The following is a 15,999-nucleotide window of genomic DNA, read 5'->3' as shown; positions in this document are numbered from 1 at the left end:
GAAATGGTCATCTCTGTAGGGGGAAATGAAGTAGGCAAAAAGAGCATGAGTAAAGAAGTAAAGCGCATAATGGCTAGAGGCTGATAACATTACATAGCTGCATCACAGCAGGACATCATTTGATTGATCAAAGAATGCAGACATAAGACCACCCCTAAATGGCTGCAAACAATATAGCCCACTGAGATAATTATTAACTGACCTTTGCTTCCATATAATGACATCTCCATATCATTAGCCTTGCAAAATTTTCAGCTGGCTTTACATACCCAACTCTATGACAAAGGCCAAGAAACTCCACTTTGGACAGAAAAGAGAAGCAAGTTTTATTTCCAGAAAATCATATTATAGCTGTCTCCCAAGAGGCTCTGCTAGATACAGAGGTGGATGCTCGCAGCCAGCCATTGGACTGAGCATGGGGACCCCTATGGAGGAGTTAGGGGAGGGACTGAAGGAGCTGAAGGGGTTTGCAACCCCATAGGAAGAACAACAATATCAACCAACCAGAATCCCCAGAGCTCCCAGGGACTAAACCACCAACCAAAGAGTACACATGGAAGGACCCATGTCTCTGGCCACATTTATGGCAGAGGATGGCCTTGTTGGACATCAATGGGAGGAGAGGCCCTTGGTTCTGTGAAGGCTCAATGCCCCCGTGTAGGGGAATGCCATAGCGAGGAGGCAGGATTGGGTGAGTAGGTGTGGGAGCACCCTCATAGAAGCAGGAATGGGGTAGGAGAGGAGGGTTTTGGACAAGAAACCTGGAAAGGGGATAACATTTGAAATGTAAATACATAAAATATCCAATAAAAATCATGACCTATTCCCAGAAATCCCCATCTTGACTAGTAAATTATTCTGTCCTCCATTAAAGTTTGTCCCTATGAAATGAGCTATCTAAAATCCCAGTGCAATATTTCTAGGAACAAAAGAGCCTACTCACTCACTCATCATTGAGTATGTACTTATGCATTTTCCTTATTTACTTAACAACCCTCAACTTTGCTTTAAAAAATATTTCTACTTCCTATCCTACAATACCCTAAGATTCCTGGTACAGTTAATTTTGCTAGTTAACTTACTAGGATTTAGAATTGCCACAGAAATGTATCTCTATAGTTATCTATAAGTGATTATGTGGATTAGGTTGATTGAAATAAAAGGATCCAATTAACTATAGCAAGCACACAGGTTGTGGTCTAGAGTGAATAAAAGAAAGGAAGCTTAGCACCAGCATTCATCTCTCTCCACTTCCTGATTGCAGATGTAATATGATCAGCTGCCTCAAGGGCCTGCTACTGTGCCTTCCCTACCATAATGGGCTGGGTTCCTTTGAATTATAAGCCAAAATTAAACTTTCTTTCCTTAAGAAGCTTTATTGGGTATTTTGTCTCAACAACGTGACAACTAATGCAGTCCCTTGCTTTGCTATAAATTAAACAATCTCAAAAATTCTCAAAGAATCTCAACAATATTTATTTCTTTACCAAACCACTTAGCAACTTCTGTCCTACTGTTTCAATCCCAGAAGTAGTTTCAATATGGGATATAAGACAAGGAAGAAGCTCTATTTGAAGCAAGTCATTTTAACATCAGACAGAATGACAACACCCTAGTGAAAAAATCTGTCTGATTCTCAAAACTACTCATATCAAGACTACTCATATTCTATTGCCTACAATATAATATCATTGTGATCATACTGTAAACTACATCTTCAAAGATACACAGGAATTCATGTTAATATATTAAATACTCTATCATTAAGGGAACTACTATTTAAGAACAATAACACAATCAGAACACTGCATTTTTCTTTTTTGCAATTTAAGACTAAGATTGTGGTTTATATGAGTTGTGATCTGGTTAGTAATACTCTGGGTTATGCTCAGATACTTCCTACTTAATTTGAGTCATTCTTTTGCAGATGGCTGAGGAATTAAATACACAAGTACAACACAATAAATGTTCCAGACACTAAGAAATATTATCTATAGAATATACAAGGAAGATAGCAATAATCACCAAGAAATCAAATAAATGAATACATTTAAAAAATTACCCCCAGGCTGAAGAAGTAGTTCAGCTATTAAAGACTATGCTCACAATCAAAAGAGCTACCCCAAAATTGGTTACTATGGTTTTTCCCCCTAAGGAAATACTGAAATTTTATAAACAAAATACAAACAGCATTAGTAACAGCTAATGAAAAGATACGTTTTTAATGTATATATTGAAAGTACCCATTCTCTATTCTAAGAAATGTATATAAGTAAATGTTATCAATTCTTCAAGAACAATCTACTAAATATTATGCAACCCTTTGCTTCATCAATAGTTCAATAATAATCCATAAACCCACTAATGAAGATAAGTGAGTACTAATAAACTAAATGTATTGATGCTACTTTCTATCCCAGCACACAGGATGCTGAGGCAGGAAGACTGAGACCTAAATTATGATAATAATCCACATAGCAAGACAAGGGGGAAGGGAGAGAGAGAATATTCCGTGAATAGAATGGCCATAACTCTAGGGGAATCATTTAAATAACAATAACATATTTACAAGTGAACATTATTCCAATTTGTCAACTAATCTAAATCATTCTAAGACAGTATAGTAGATACACCCTACCCATTTTAATTCTAAACTACATCATTGTCTTGGTTAGGGTTTTAATTGCTAAAATGAGACACAATGACCAAAAAGCAAGTTGAAGAGAAAAGGGTTTATCTGACTTACACTTCGGCAGCACTGTTAATCACAGAAGGAAGCCAGAACAGAAATTCATGCAGGGCAAGGACATGGAGGTAGGAGCCAATGCTGAGGCCATGGAGGGGTGCTGCTTACTGGCTTGCTCCTCATAGTTTGCTCAGCCTGCTTTCTTACAGAACCCAGGACCACCTTCCCATTGGTGGCACCACCCACATTGGGCTGGGCCCTCCACATTTGATCACTAAGAAAATGCTCTATAGGCTTGCCAATAGTGCAATATTATGGAGGCATTTTATTAATTGAAGTTCCCTCTTCTCAGATGGCTTCAGCTTGTGTGAAGTCATACAACAACTATACAACATAGCTTTGTAGGCTTCTGTGATATATTGCTTGTTTTCCCACTCCAACTTGTGGTTTTAAAGTATAAAATAAGAATACAAATTAGAACTGTTATCAAAACCTTTCAGGAACTGTCCTGACTTGGGTCCACCAGTGACAGCTCCTCTCTTCTACTCTCATTGGTGTTGGAATGCTTATTCCAGAAATACTCCCACAATACTTATATTTTACCCATAGATTGCAGCTTCTTTCAATCTCATCAGAGAAACTTCTTTTTGCAGTGGGCAACAGTTAGAACAGAAAACAGATGAAATTACTGAGAATACTGAATACTTACCATAAATGTGATATTTGTTTCACCCCTTATGAGGCTTGGCAAACAGTTATGAAGCCATGAAAAAAGAATGTAGCAGCCAGAAGATGGAGAGGAATGTTGCAAAACACTATTTTCTGGACATCTCAGTCATTAATAGTGCCATTAACTCACAATACCTGTGCATAGCAGCACAAGATCTGCAAAAGTCTTACACATTCGATCACGGATGGGATAAGGGGCCCATGAGCCTCACCCTGGAAGCCATTGGCAATTAATGGTTGCTCTGGAAAGAATATCATTTTCTTCAGTGTATATCCACTTGATAAGCTGCTTGTGATCCAGAAAATAACCTCTCATCTATGCTCATGCAAGCAACCATAATTAAATTAGAAGATAGAAAAGTAAGAAGAATTTTGTTTATATATATATATGGGGGGGGGATATTAGTCCCCTATCAGATTTAGGATAGGTACAGATCTTTTCCCAATCTGTTCATTGCCTTTTTGTTTTATTGACAGTGTCCTTTGCCTTAAAAAGCTCTGCAATTTTATGAGGTCCCATTTGTCGATTCTGGATCATACAGCACAAGCCATTGCTGTTCTGTTCAGGAATTTTCCTCTGTGCCCATATCTTCAAGGCTCTTCCTCACTTTCTCCTCTATAAGTTTCAGTGTCTCTGGTTTTATGTGGAGTTCCTTGATCCACTTAGATTTGACCTTACTACAAAGAAATAAGAATGGATCAATTCACATTCTTCTACATGATAACTGCCAGTTGAGCCAGAACCATTTGTTGAAAATAGTCTTTTTTTCCACTGGATGGTTTTAGCTCCCTTGTCAAAGATCAAGTGACCATAGGTGTGTGGGTCCATTTCTGGGTCTTCAGTTCTATTCCACTGATCTACCTGTCTGTCACTGTACCAATACCATGCAGCTTTTTATCACAATTACTCTGTAGTACAGCTTGAGGTCTGGGGTGGTGATTCCACCAGAGGTTCTTTTATTGTTGAGAATAATTTTTACTATCCTAGATTTTTTGTTATTCCAGATGAATTTGCAAATTGCCCTTTCTAATTCATTGAAGAATTGAGTTGGAATTTTGATGGGGATTACATTGAATCTGAAGATTGCTTTGGGCAAGATAGCCATTTTTACTATATTAATCCTGCCAATCCATGAGCATAGGAGATCTTTCCATCTTCTGAGAACTTCTTAAATTCAGAAAGCCAAATAACCCTATTAAAAAATGGGGTTCAGAGCTAAACAAAGAATTCTCAACAGAGGAATATTGCATGACTGGGAAGCACCTGAAAAGATGTTCAACATCCTTAATCATCAGGGAAATGCAAATCAAAACAACCCTGAGATTCCACCTCACACCAGTCAGAATGGCTAAGATCAAAAGCTCAGGTGACAGCAGATGCTGGCGAGGATGTGGAGAAAAAGGAACACTCCTCCATTGTTGGTGGGATTGCAAACTTGTACAACCACTCTGGAAGTCAGTCCGGCAGTTCCTCAGAAAATTGAACATAGTGTTACTTGAAGACCCAGCTATACCACTCCTGGGCATAAACTCAGGAGATGTTCCAACTTGTAATAAGGACACATGCTCCACTAAGTTCATAGCCGCCTTATTTATAATAGCCAGAAGCTGGAAAGAACCCTAATGTCCCTCAACAGAAGAATGGTTACAATAAATGTGGTACATTTACACAATGGAGTACTACTCAGTTATTAAAAACATGAATTCTTAGAATTCTTAGGGAAATGGATGGAACTAGAAAATATCATCCTGAGTGAGGTAACCCAATCACAAAAAGAACACACATGGTTTGCAGTAACTGATAAGTGGATAGTAGCCCAAAAGCTTGGAATACCCAACATAACAATTCGCAGACCATATGAAGCTCAAGAGGAAAGAAGACCAAAGTTTGTATACTTTGTTCCTTCTTAGAAGGAGGAACAAAATACCCATGGAAAGAGTTACAGAGACAAAGTTTGGAGCTGAGACTGAAGGAAGGATCATCCAGAGACTGTTCCACCCAGGGATCCATCCCATAAACAACCACCAAACTCAGACACTATTGCAAATGCCAACAAGATTTTGCTGACAGGACCCTGATATAGTTGTCTCCCGTGAGGCTATGCCAGTGCCTAACAAATACAGAAGTGGATGCTCACAGTCATCTATTGGTTGGAGCACAGGGTCCCCAGTGAAGGAGCTAGAGAAAGTACCCAAGAAGCTGAAGGGGTCTACAGCCCTATAGGAGGAACAACAATATGAACTAACTAGTACCCACAGAGCTCGTGTCTGTAGCTGCATATGTAGCAGAGGCCTAGTTGGCCATCAATGGGAGGAGAGGCCCTTGGTCTTGCGAAGATTCTATGCCCAGTATAGGAGAATGCCAAAGCCAGGAAGCAGGATTGGGTGGGTTGGGGAGCCGTGGGAGGGGGATACAGATGATTTTTGGAAAGGAATCTAGGAAAGGGAATTGCATTTGAAATGTAAATGAAGAAAATATCTAATAATAAAAAATAAATAAAAATTTTAAAAAAGCAGAATTTTGTTGGGTAAAAAGTTTCTGGGTAAGAGATAAGTAGGTAAGAAAGTGGAGGGTATCAAAAAATAACAAAGAGAGGCCCATTGGACTTGCAAACTTTATATGCCCCAGTACAGGGGAACGCCAGGGCCAAAAGGGGGGAGTGGGTGGGTAGGGGATTGGGGGGGTGGGTATGGGGGACCTTTGGGATAGCATTGAAAATGTAAAAGAGGAAAATACCTAATTAAAAAAAAAAGATAAAAGAGATTGGCAAAAAAAAAACCCCTGAATTCAGTGTACACATGTATAATATTGTCAAAACCTTTAAAGATATGGGCCTAGTGGCCTTAAGTTATTAAAAACATGTTTTTAAAGGGAATAAGGTAAGTTTTACATGACTTTGGTAGTTTGGATGAAAATGGCCCCTATAGGTTCACATGTTTAAATATTTGGTGGAAATATTTCAAAAGGATTAGGAGGTGTGGCCTTATTAGAGGAAGTGTGTCACTGGAGGTGATATTTTAGGTTTCAAAAGCCCATGACATTCCCAGTTAGCTAGCTCACTTGCTCTCTCTCTCTCTCTCTCTCTCTCTCTCTCTCTCTCTCTCTCCTCCCCCTCCCCACTCTCTCTGTCTTTGCCTATGGACCAGGATGTGACTCTCAGCTTCTTCTCCAGCATCACTCTTGACTGTTGCTACATTCTCCATGATGACAGCAGAATAAGCTGTAAGCAAGCTCTCAGATAAATGCTTTTTTTAAAAAAATACCGCTTTTTTAAGTACCTTGGTCACCTTGATCATAGTGTCTTTTCAGAGCAATAAAACAGTGACTAAGACACATTATTATCGTATATTCATGGATAGGATCTTGCTAAGTAGCACAGGCTGTGCTATTACAATGTTCCTGCCTGTACCTCTTGGTCATGAGATTACCAGCATGCACCACTATTCCCAGATTTATATTATTTTTGTTAAATAAATAAGCCTCGGGGAAATGCAGTGAAATGCTAACAAAGATTATCATGATACTAAAGTTAATACTATTTTTCTACTTAATCTTTAATCTACCTTGGCTAAATTTTCTACCTCCAACTGAAACAAAATCCTTGAATCTTCTTAGCATTTTTTCCTACCTCCACGGTGGTGGCTTCTCCTCTTCATGTCATCATGATAATGATTTTATGGTGACAGACAAAAATTCAGCAACTACACTCAATTATGAAGAAAAACTTGATAAATTAATTGATTAATACGTTCCCTTAAATTGGTAAATGTAAATATATTATTATGAATGAAAAATAATAAATTGTTTGTGTAATACCTGTAAGTTAATTCTTAGGACCCTAACTTTTTTAGATATAGAATGTGCTTTATTTATAGATTCTATGATCATATAGAAGAAATTTTCATGAATGTGAAAAGAACCACCAGGACTAAAAGTTTAGTGATGTTGTGCTTTTATTGAAGATGAGATTAGATACAGAAGCTCATTAGGCTTCCCATATAAAAACAATTTGCTTAAACAAGGTCACAAAGTTTTTATCATATTCCTCAAGTGTTTCTTTGCATGTTAGACATAACCATGCTTATTGATTGGATAGAAGTTAGAAAAAAGACAGAGTTATTCATTAATATCACCTCTGTTTTACAGATTAGTACTTTCATAAACTGAGGCATGGTGGACTTACTAAATATCCTTTTCTTTCCCTTTTTGTTTTCTTGTTTTTGAGATTATAATTGCATCATTTCCCACTTCTCTTTTCTCTCTCCAAAACAACTCATATGCCCCTCCTTATTCTCTTTGTAATTCCTGGCTTCTTGTTTCATTGACTGTTGTTACATAAATGCATACATATGTATATATTACTCTTAATATATTCCTAAATGTAACTTTCTCAGTCTACATAATGTTATTTTATGTATATGGTTTTAGGGCTGATTATTTGGTATTGGATAACCATTTTGGTATTGGTGTGCTGTTCCATAGGGAAAGCTCTTTCTCCCACTCTCAGCATTTCTTAATTGCCTGTAGTTATTTGTTTAGGCTTGGGGCCTCATGGCTTTCTCCCACATATTCTGAGATGTCTATTATTGTTGTTCCTGTTCAGATCATGTTAATAAGACTCTATGGATGTAACTTCTGACACTGCTAGGAGACAGTCTCATAGCAAAGTCCCTGATCCTGTAGCTTTTATAATCTTTCCACCCCTCTGTGGCAATGTTCCCTGAGTCTTGCACATGGGAGTTGGTTTTATTGGGTTTTTTGGTTTTTTTGGTTTGTTTTTTGTTTTTTTGTTGTTGTTGTTTTTGTTTTTTGGGGTTTTTTTTTTCAATTATATCCATTGGGTCATTGTACTAAAATTTTTGGTTTCTTGAAAAATCCAGTTATGTTACATGAATATGTTTTGGTTTTACTCCAAAGTGTGAGATAAGAGTCTGCTTCTCGGCAGGTGATTACAATTTGCTTCATGCACTAGCAAGGGCATGATTTTTGTCAGTTGCAGACAGTTTAATTCTGGGGACTCTGGAAAGAATATGAATGGGAGAGCCCCAAGAGGGCCTATGGTAGTGACTACTGCCCCTGCTACTGTTGCCAGTTGTTGCAGTTTGTCAAGTAGTTGTTAGCAAAGATACAACAAGAAGAAATGGAATATTCTGACAACAAAGGTTGGACTTGCTCCAAGAAACCCAACGCCTCTAATCAGCAGGAAGTCCTCTAAAGAGATCTATGCCCACTTTCCCTCACTAAACTTTTTTCTTTCCTACCTAGTGTTGGGAATTTGAATGGGATTAGGGTGTAATAAGGGTTTGAAGGCTGGTAGATATAAGAATTCCATAAAATATCTAAAAAATTATTTCAACAAGTCATAACTCCACTAACTCTGCAGTTGGATTGGTTGTGGTTTTCTGCAAGTCTCTTGTCTCTTTCAAAGAGAAATTTCCTTGGTGAAGATTGAGAAATGTACTTATCTGCAGAATAACGGCCCATATTTAGAGTGGTTAAGGATTATGCTGATTTAGTAAAGTGTTAGTTGTAGGTTCTCCTCCAAATCCCATAACTTCACCAGCACTGGGTAGTTGGCTAGGTTTCCAGTTCCAAGAATGTTTTTTCTCTTGTTATACAGGCCTTAAGTCCAATTTAGCTGTTGTTTACCACAGGGGTATGTGTCCCCCTACTGCACATTTAGAGTTATTATGCCATGTTGGTCACTTTTGTGCTTTATGGTCATTATAGCTAGGTAGGACTCTTGGTTGCTTCCTTCCTTTGGAACTTTGCATGGTACCTTCTATTATGGCAAGAGCTAGTGCTTAGGAAGGGGGCATTCAGGTTACTTCCAGCTCAGGTGCCATGGAGCCCTAATTTTAAATTCCATGGTGTCTTTAGCGATAGAAACTACAGTTCCATTTCTCAGGAGCAACCAAGGGCAATATCGACAGCCTGTAAGGTTCAGAGCATCTATTGGATAACCCTATATCCAACAACTAAAGAGGGCTTCTCGTGCCTGACACTATGGATTTTATTAGGTGATGTTTGGCTCTTTGCAGGAGCATTATCAGCCCAGGTTAAAAAAAAATTATTTAAACTATGTATCTATATTTATACGCAAACTTGCTTGTACATTTTATCCAATTGAGTATTATTGTCCATATTAACCACACTTAAGGTTAGGTCCTATGTGCAGCAGTAGATGGCAAACACAAAACAAACTCCATAGTATTTTTGTAGACATTTTGCCTCATATAGCTTTATTTGGGATTTTTTTTTTTTTGGTTTTTTGTTTTGGTGTTTTGTTTTGTTTTGTTTTGTTTTTGGTCTTACTAGTCTTTTACTTTTGTATTATGATTTCCTAACTTTGTGTTTTTGTGGGGGTGACTTTTTTTTCTTGTGTTTCTTCTTGTTTGTTTGTTTGTTTGTTTGTTTTGTTATTGTTTGCCTGTTTGCTTGCTTTCAAAAGAGAAGTAGAAAATAGGACATGGAGTTGGATGGGTGGGGAGTTAAAAGGGGAAAAGTTGGAAGATGAAAACCCATGGTCTAAATATACTGCATCAATTTTTTCAGTAAGAAATCAGTATTTATTAACTCAGTGAATCTACAATAAGGAACAATGACAGTAAAGCTTAAAAACTGAAAATATACTTGTCCTAAGAATAGCAATAAATCTATCTATATTGGTGATAAAAATAAAACAGAATTTAGAATGCAATCTGTCTTAAGTAAGTAGAATATAATAGACAAAAATATACAGTTTCACTTTGGCAGGCTTATCGGGTGCTTAATATAAAACTGAGTTAACACTGTAATGGATAATAGTACATAATTAACAAGAAGTTTTACCATGATTGTCACTACAACAACTAAACTCATAAGAAAAAAAGCCACTAAAGCTGCAAATATACATTCATAATAATAGTGTTTGCTGGTCTGGAAGTTCATTTCACTGCTGTTTTTCACCTTGTGTTTCAACATGAAGTGAGATTTTCTAAATTTTCTTTAACTTGGCCAGCAATAGATTTTTCCATTGAAATTGTCACTTAGCAGATGACACACACCTGTATTGCCAGTAAAAGGGAGGCTTCCTCAAATAGACAATGAATTTGGAGGTTAGCCTGAGCTGAACAGCCTGCCTTTAAAAATCAAAAATAAAATATAAAAAGAAGAAACAATAAAATTAGTATCTATAAATCTATAGTTTCACATGTATTTGTAGATAACTTATCAATTCATAATATAAAGTATATTTGTTTATAGCTATAACTGGAGATAATAATTTTACCTAAAAATATATATGACTATCAGATATCTGAAATGTATGTATTCTGAATTTAGAGCTATAGTAAGTTTAAAATACACACTAATATAAAGGATTTAATATATGGAGGGTGTAATGGTATTTTGATTTTAAATTTTCATCTCATATTGAAAGATGCTTTGGATATTTTGGGTTTGATAGAGTATATTGTGAAAATGAATTCCATATTTGTCTTTTTATTTTTCAAAATGTGTCACTAGAATCCTTTAAATTAGATTTATGGCTCAAATTATATTTCTCTTGGGTAACAGTGGGCTACATGTTATTAAAGCAGCACACAAATGGGATTTAAAAATACTAAAGTGATGAGCTTAGTGTCTGCTTATTACTATGGGGAGGCGTTGCAATGTTTGATTCTGATAACCATTCTTACTGCTAAATTACTTGAATCTAGAAATAGCCTTAGGCTGCTAGAATATAAAAAAAAATTCCTGGTTCCTTGCTTTGTACTGGACACTAATGACAAATTGCTCTCCCAATTTTAAAAGTAAGGCCTGTATTAGAATCTTTGACCATATGTACATTTATTAATGGGACTCTAGAAGTTCTATACTCCCATTATTTATATTTATCAGCATTCTGAAATTATACCCTCCTTTTGCCACTGTTTTAAATATGAAATCTGGGACTGGAGAGATGATATAGGAAAGATGTTCTTGAAGAAAGCATCTCAATTCAATTCAGCATGCTTATAACTGCATGTCACTCCAGCTTCAGAGAATCTGATGCCTCTGATCTCTTTGGATACCTGCACTCACATGCCTATAGTCACACACAATCACATAAGTGTAATTCAAAACAAATGCTAAAGAAAGCTTTACAAAAATGAAGAGTACAGGGGGCTGGAGAGATGGCCCAGCAGTTAAGAGCCCTGATCCCTTCTTTCTGAGAACCAGGATTCAATTCCCCACACCCACATGGCAGCTCACAACTACCTGTGATCCAAGATCTGACATTCTCTTGTGAGGCTACATCAGGGCCTAGCAAACATAGAAGTGGATGCTCACAGTCAGCTATTGGATGGATCACAGGGCCCCCAATGGAGGAGCTAGAGAAAGTACCCAAGTAGCTGAAGGGGTCTGCAACCCTATAGGTGGAACAACAATATAAACTAACCAGTACCCCCAGAGCTCATGTCTCTAGCTGCATATGTATCAGAAGATGGCCTACTCGGCCATCATTGGAAAGAGAGGCCCATTGGTCTTGCAAACTTTATATGCCTCAGTACAGGGGAACGCCAGGGCCACAAAGTGGGAGTGGGTGGGTAGGGGAGTGGAGTGGAGGGGAGGGTATGGGGGACTTTTGGGATAGCATTGAAAGTGTACATGAGGAAAATACCTAATAAAAAACATTTAAAAAAAAAGATCTGACACTCTCACATAGATATACATGCAGGCAAAACACCAATGCATAAATAAATTGTTAAAATTGAAGAGTAGAATAGATTACTACTATAATTATAATATTATTATTATTAATAATATAAGTATAATATTATTACTACTACTAATAGTAGAATAGATTCTTACTGCCACTGCTTTTATTTTATTTTTGTTTAGTTTTGTGTGTGTGTGTGTGTTACTTTATATATGCTTATGATTAGATGCCTATAGTTTTAATGTACAAAGGTCTTACAAAAAAGAATATAATTCTCTTTCATACTGTGAAAAGTTTATTTATATTAATGAGCTCTCATTTTTACCCACCATCATAAGACTTAGTGGCATTTGTTTGGGTTTTAGTTTTGTTCTGTTTTGCTCATGCTGCTCCTTATGACTGAGCATGCATGCTCCTGCATTTCTTCTTTTGTACTAAGTGGGAGTGAAATAGCAGTTTCCTGGTAGAATTAACCAGAATGTCTCTTGCTTTCACCAAATCCTATTCTCGAACAGGTCCTGTATTTCCATCTTTCATGTTGTAGCATTCTCCACGGGTGATCAGTAGGTTCCTAAAGCATTGATAAGAACTTAGAGAGTGAGCTGGGCATGGTGGTGCACGTCTTTAATCCCAGCACTCGGAAGGCAGAGGCAGGTGGATTTCTGAGTTCGAGGCCAGCCTGGTCTACAAAGTGAGTTCCAGGACAACCAGGGCTATACAGAGAAACCCTGTCCAAAAAAAAAAAAAAAAAAAAAAAAAACCACTTAGAGAGTGAGAGCATATTCACTTCCTTCCTTTTATTAAAACTGATGCTAAAATAGTCCCATGTTTTGCCATTGGGGCAATCATCTTGAGATTAGTATCTTGTTCCTTCTGACATTACTGAAAGTCTTCATTGGTAGCTTTCTTGGGTTTTGGCATGACAAATGTTGCAGGTTGATCTTGTACATCTCCTGCTTCTGACATAGAGTCAGTCAGTCATTCTCCAAGTAACTCTGCTTCCATTTTAGTGGTAAATAGTATCTAGAAACCACAGACAGAGAGATTGAGAAACCTGAGAGCTAGTCCTCATAGTAATTTTAACATAATTCATAAAGACGCTTACCATACCATACTGGGCACTAAAGCCTAAAAGAAAAATAAAAGACACTCTCATTTATGTGTATTTCTTCAGAGAAGTAACAGACCTAAAATACAATATCCAATATACAAAGAAATATTTCCCTTCTTTTTCATTTTATATCTTTTTTGTTGTTGCTGTTTTTGCTTTGTTTAAATTCCTGTTTTCTTTTTTCCTTTTTATTTATTTATTTTAAACTGCAGGTCTTATTCCTCTCCCGGTCCATCCCCATACCACATCCTATACCTCCTCCCTGCCCCCTGTTTCCATGAGGATGTCCCCACTATGCACCCCCAGACCTCTAAACTCCCTGGGGCCTCCCGTCTCTTGAGAGTTAGGTGCATCATCTCTCACTAAACCCAGACGCAGCAGTCCTCTGCTGTATATGTGTTGGAGGCCTCATATCAGCTAGTGTATGCTGCCTGGTTGGTGGTCCAGTGTCTGAGAGATCTCTGAGATTCAGGTTAATTGAGACTGCTGATCCTCCTACAGGGTCGCCATCCCCCTCAGCTTCTTCCAGCTTTTCCCTAATTCAACCACAGAGGTCAGCTGCTTCTGTCCATTGCTTGGGTGCAAATATCTGCACCTGACTCTTTCAGCTGCTTCCTACCCATTTGTTCTCTCCCCCCACTCTCAAAAAAGCAATGTGACACGTTAAATAAGAATTGCCCTCATAGGCTCATATATATAAATGCTTAGTCCCTAGTTGGTGAAAATGTTATAATATATTGGTGAGATCTTTTAAAACTTAGAGGGCTGGAGAGATGGCTCAGTGGTTAAGAGCACTAACTGCTCTTCTGAAGGTCCTGAGTTCAAGTCCCAGCAACCACATGGTGGCTCACAACCATCCGTAATGAGATCTGACGCCCTCTTCTGGTGTGTCTGAAGACAGCTACAATGTACTTAGATATAATAATAAATAGATCTTTTTTAAAAACTTAGAATTTCCTTAACAATTTATAGATAAAATATGAAAACATTTGTGGCAGATATTGAGCATTTTTTGAAAAATTAATAAATAGCAAGAATTTTGAAACAAACAACTTTCCAAGTCTAACAGATGTGTGGACAAAATACCAAATGACCCACAGTAAAACTGCAGAAAACCTCTATCCACTGTCCACTTCATTTATGTAATACAGTTTTTATGCTGATTATGGCTGCCCACTTAAGAACTGAATATCTAAGCCTTGTTTGCTGTTTGAATGGTCATATGATAAGGTTACCGCCAATAAAATTCAAAGAAAACCTATGCATGCAACCTTTAGGCCTTACCTTTAAAAACAGGAGAGTATCTCCCATTCCTGTCTCCTAGCACATCTTCATGATGGTACCTGAAACGTAAGTGTAGGGTCAGCTATCTTAGGCTATATGAAGGAGAACATGGGAAGAAAATACAAGCAGAATAGATCTCTGTAAAATCATTCAGAGTTCTAGTATCATACCACTATTCAATAAAGGAGAAATAAAATTTGATCTTTTTAAATCCATAGTCAATTTGCACTTCTGTTTCAGGCAGTGGAAGAAGCATCCTAAATAACAAAATGACTCACATGAAGAGAAATCCAGATCTTAGCAGATGAGAGATCATTAAAGTTATTACCTGTTCCTTGATCTGCAAACTTGAAAGTAATCTCAGCGCATTTTATTTAAATTATAGTGGTTGCATATAATTATGTAATATTATAGATTTAAATGCTCATGGTTGCCATTAAATCAAATACATTCTATCATCGTTTGATATTATTACTAATGATCAAAGTTACAGAGCCCCTCTAGACATTGTTATGGATGGATTTTCTAATTAGAGCCTATTTGGCAATGACAGTGAAAGTTGGGGCTTAAGAAGGGACAAAGTCAAATAATTATACTTATGATACTTCCTCAATCCTGATTTGTACATTCTTTACAAAAATGTTTCCTTACCCCAGCTGTTTGATTTGATGTACTATGATAATACTATGACACAATTACTTTTAAAGTTATTTTAAATGGATATGCTGAATATTCATTCCACCCCTCCACTGTCTTCCCTTTTCTATATGCTCTGTGCTTCATGGACTACATCAAATTACTCCCTTATCCTGTGGCTTCTGGTTAGCTTTAGCATCCAGATTCATGAATGAAAGGCTAGAGTATGGGACAATGCTGAGCTTGGTATGTTTATCCTTCAGCTTTTTCCCTGCCTGGCCAGAGTTTAGAAGTACCTGTTTTCCTCAAGGAAGAACACAATTTCTGCAAGCCATTTTCCCCTACAACTAGATGAGAAGTTCTCATAGTATAAGAATCCAAATAAACTTGGTTTTTCTTAAAAGTACAGATTTGAATTTAACCAATCTAGGACAGGATCTGAGTTCTCAGGTGATATTAGTGTTGTGTATACAAAGACTACTCCCTAAGTAGAGATGAGCCATAACACACTAGGCTGCAATACCACTCTCCCCATCAGTCCTTATGAATAGCAATGAGTCCAGCTCATTCACCATTCCATACGTCTCCACTCAGCTATGCAGTCCTATTTATAACTAATTGTTCCATTTAACTCCTTTCAGTTGCCTTTTGTGCGTATCATGCAGTGGAAAATTTTAACTTAGCTGTATAGAGAACATAAATCTATGAAATTCCAGGTACCAAATTACAAACTTTTGCTTTTCCAGCTTTGGGTTCAGTATTGAGTGGTATTACCGGAAATAAAATGTCATACACATTTAGATATAAATTTTGGCTTTTAAACCTACCATAAACGAGAAGTTCTATACCATTTCTAACTCTTCCCCAGT

General features: G+C 37.3%; 1 long non-coding RNA gene across 2 annotated transcripts in view; it reads right to left on the bottom strand.

Moving 5' to 3' along the window:
• Positions 1-12,877: 12,877 nt before the first annotated feature.
• Positions 12,878-15,999, bottom strand: part of Gm39545 — a 37,238-nt gene continuing 34,116 nt past the window's right edge. For both annotated transcript variants that reach the window (XR_878286.2, XR_878285.2), the window contains 3 exons: positions 14,495-14,553; positions 13,205-13,227; positions 12,878-13,122 (listed from right to left, as the gene is read on the bottom strand). This is a non-coding gene — a long non-coding RNA (predicted gene, 39545). The remainder of the gene's footprint in view (positions 13,123-13,204; positions 13,228-14,494; positions 14,554-15,999) is intronic.

This window comes from Mus musculus, chromosome X (genome assembly GCF_000001635.26).
Source record: "Mus musculus strain C57BL/6J chromosome X, GRCm38.p6 C57BL/6J".
NCBI classification, from domain to species: domain Eukaryota; kingdom Metazoa; phylum Chordata; class Mammalia; order Rodentia; family Muridae; genus Mus; species Mus musculus.
The sequence above is the reverse complement of the archived record's forward strand: the minus strand, read 5'-3'. Positions and strand labels throughout refer to the sequence as shown.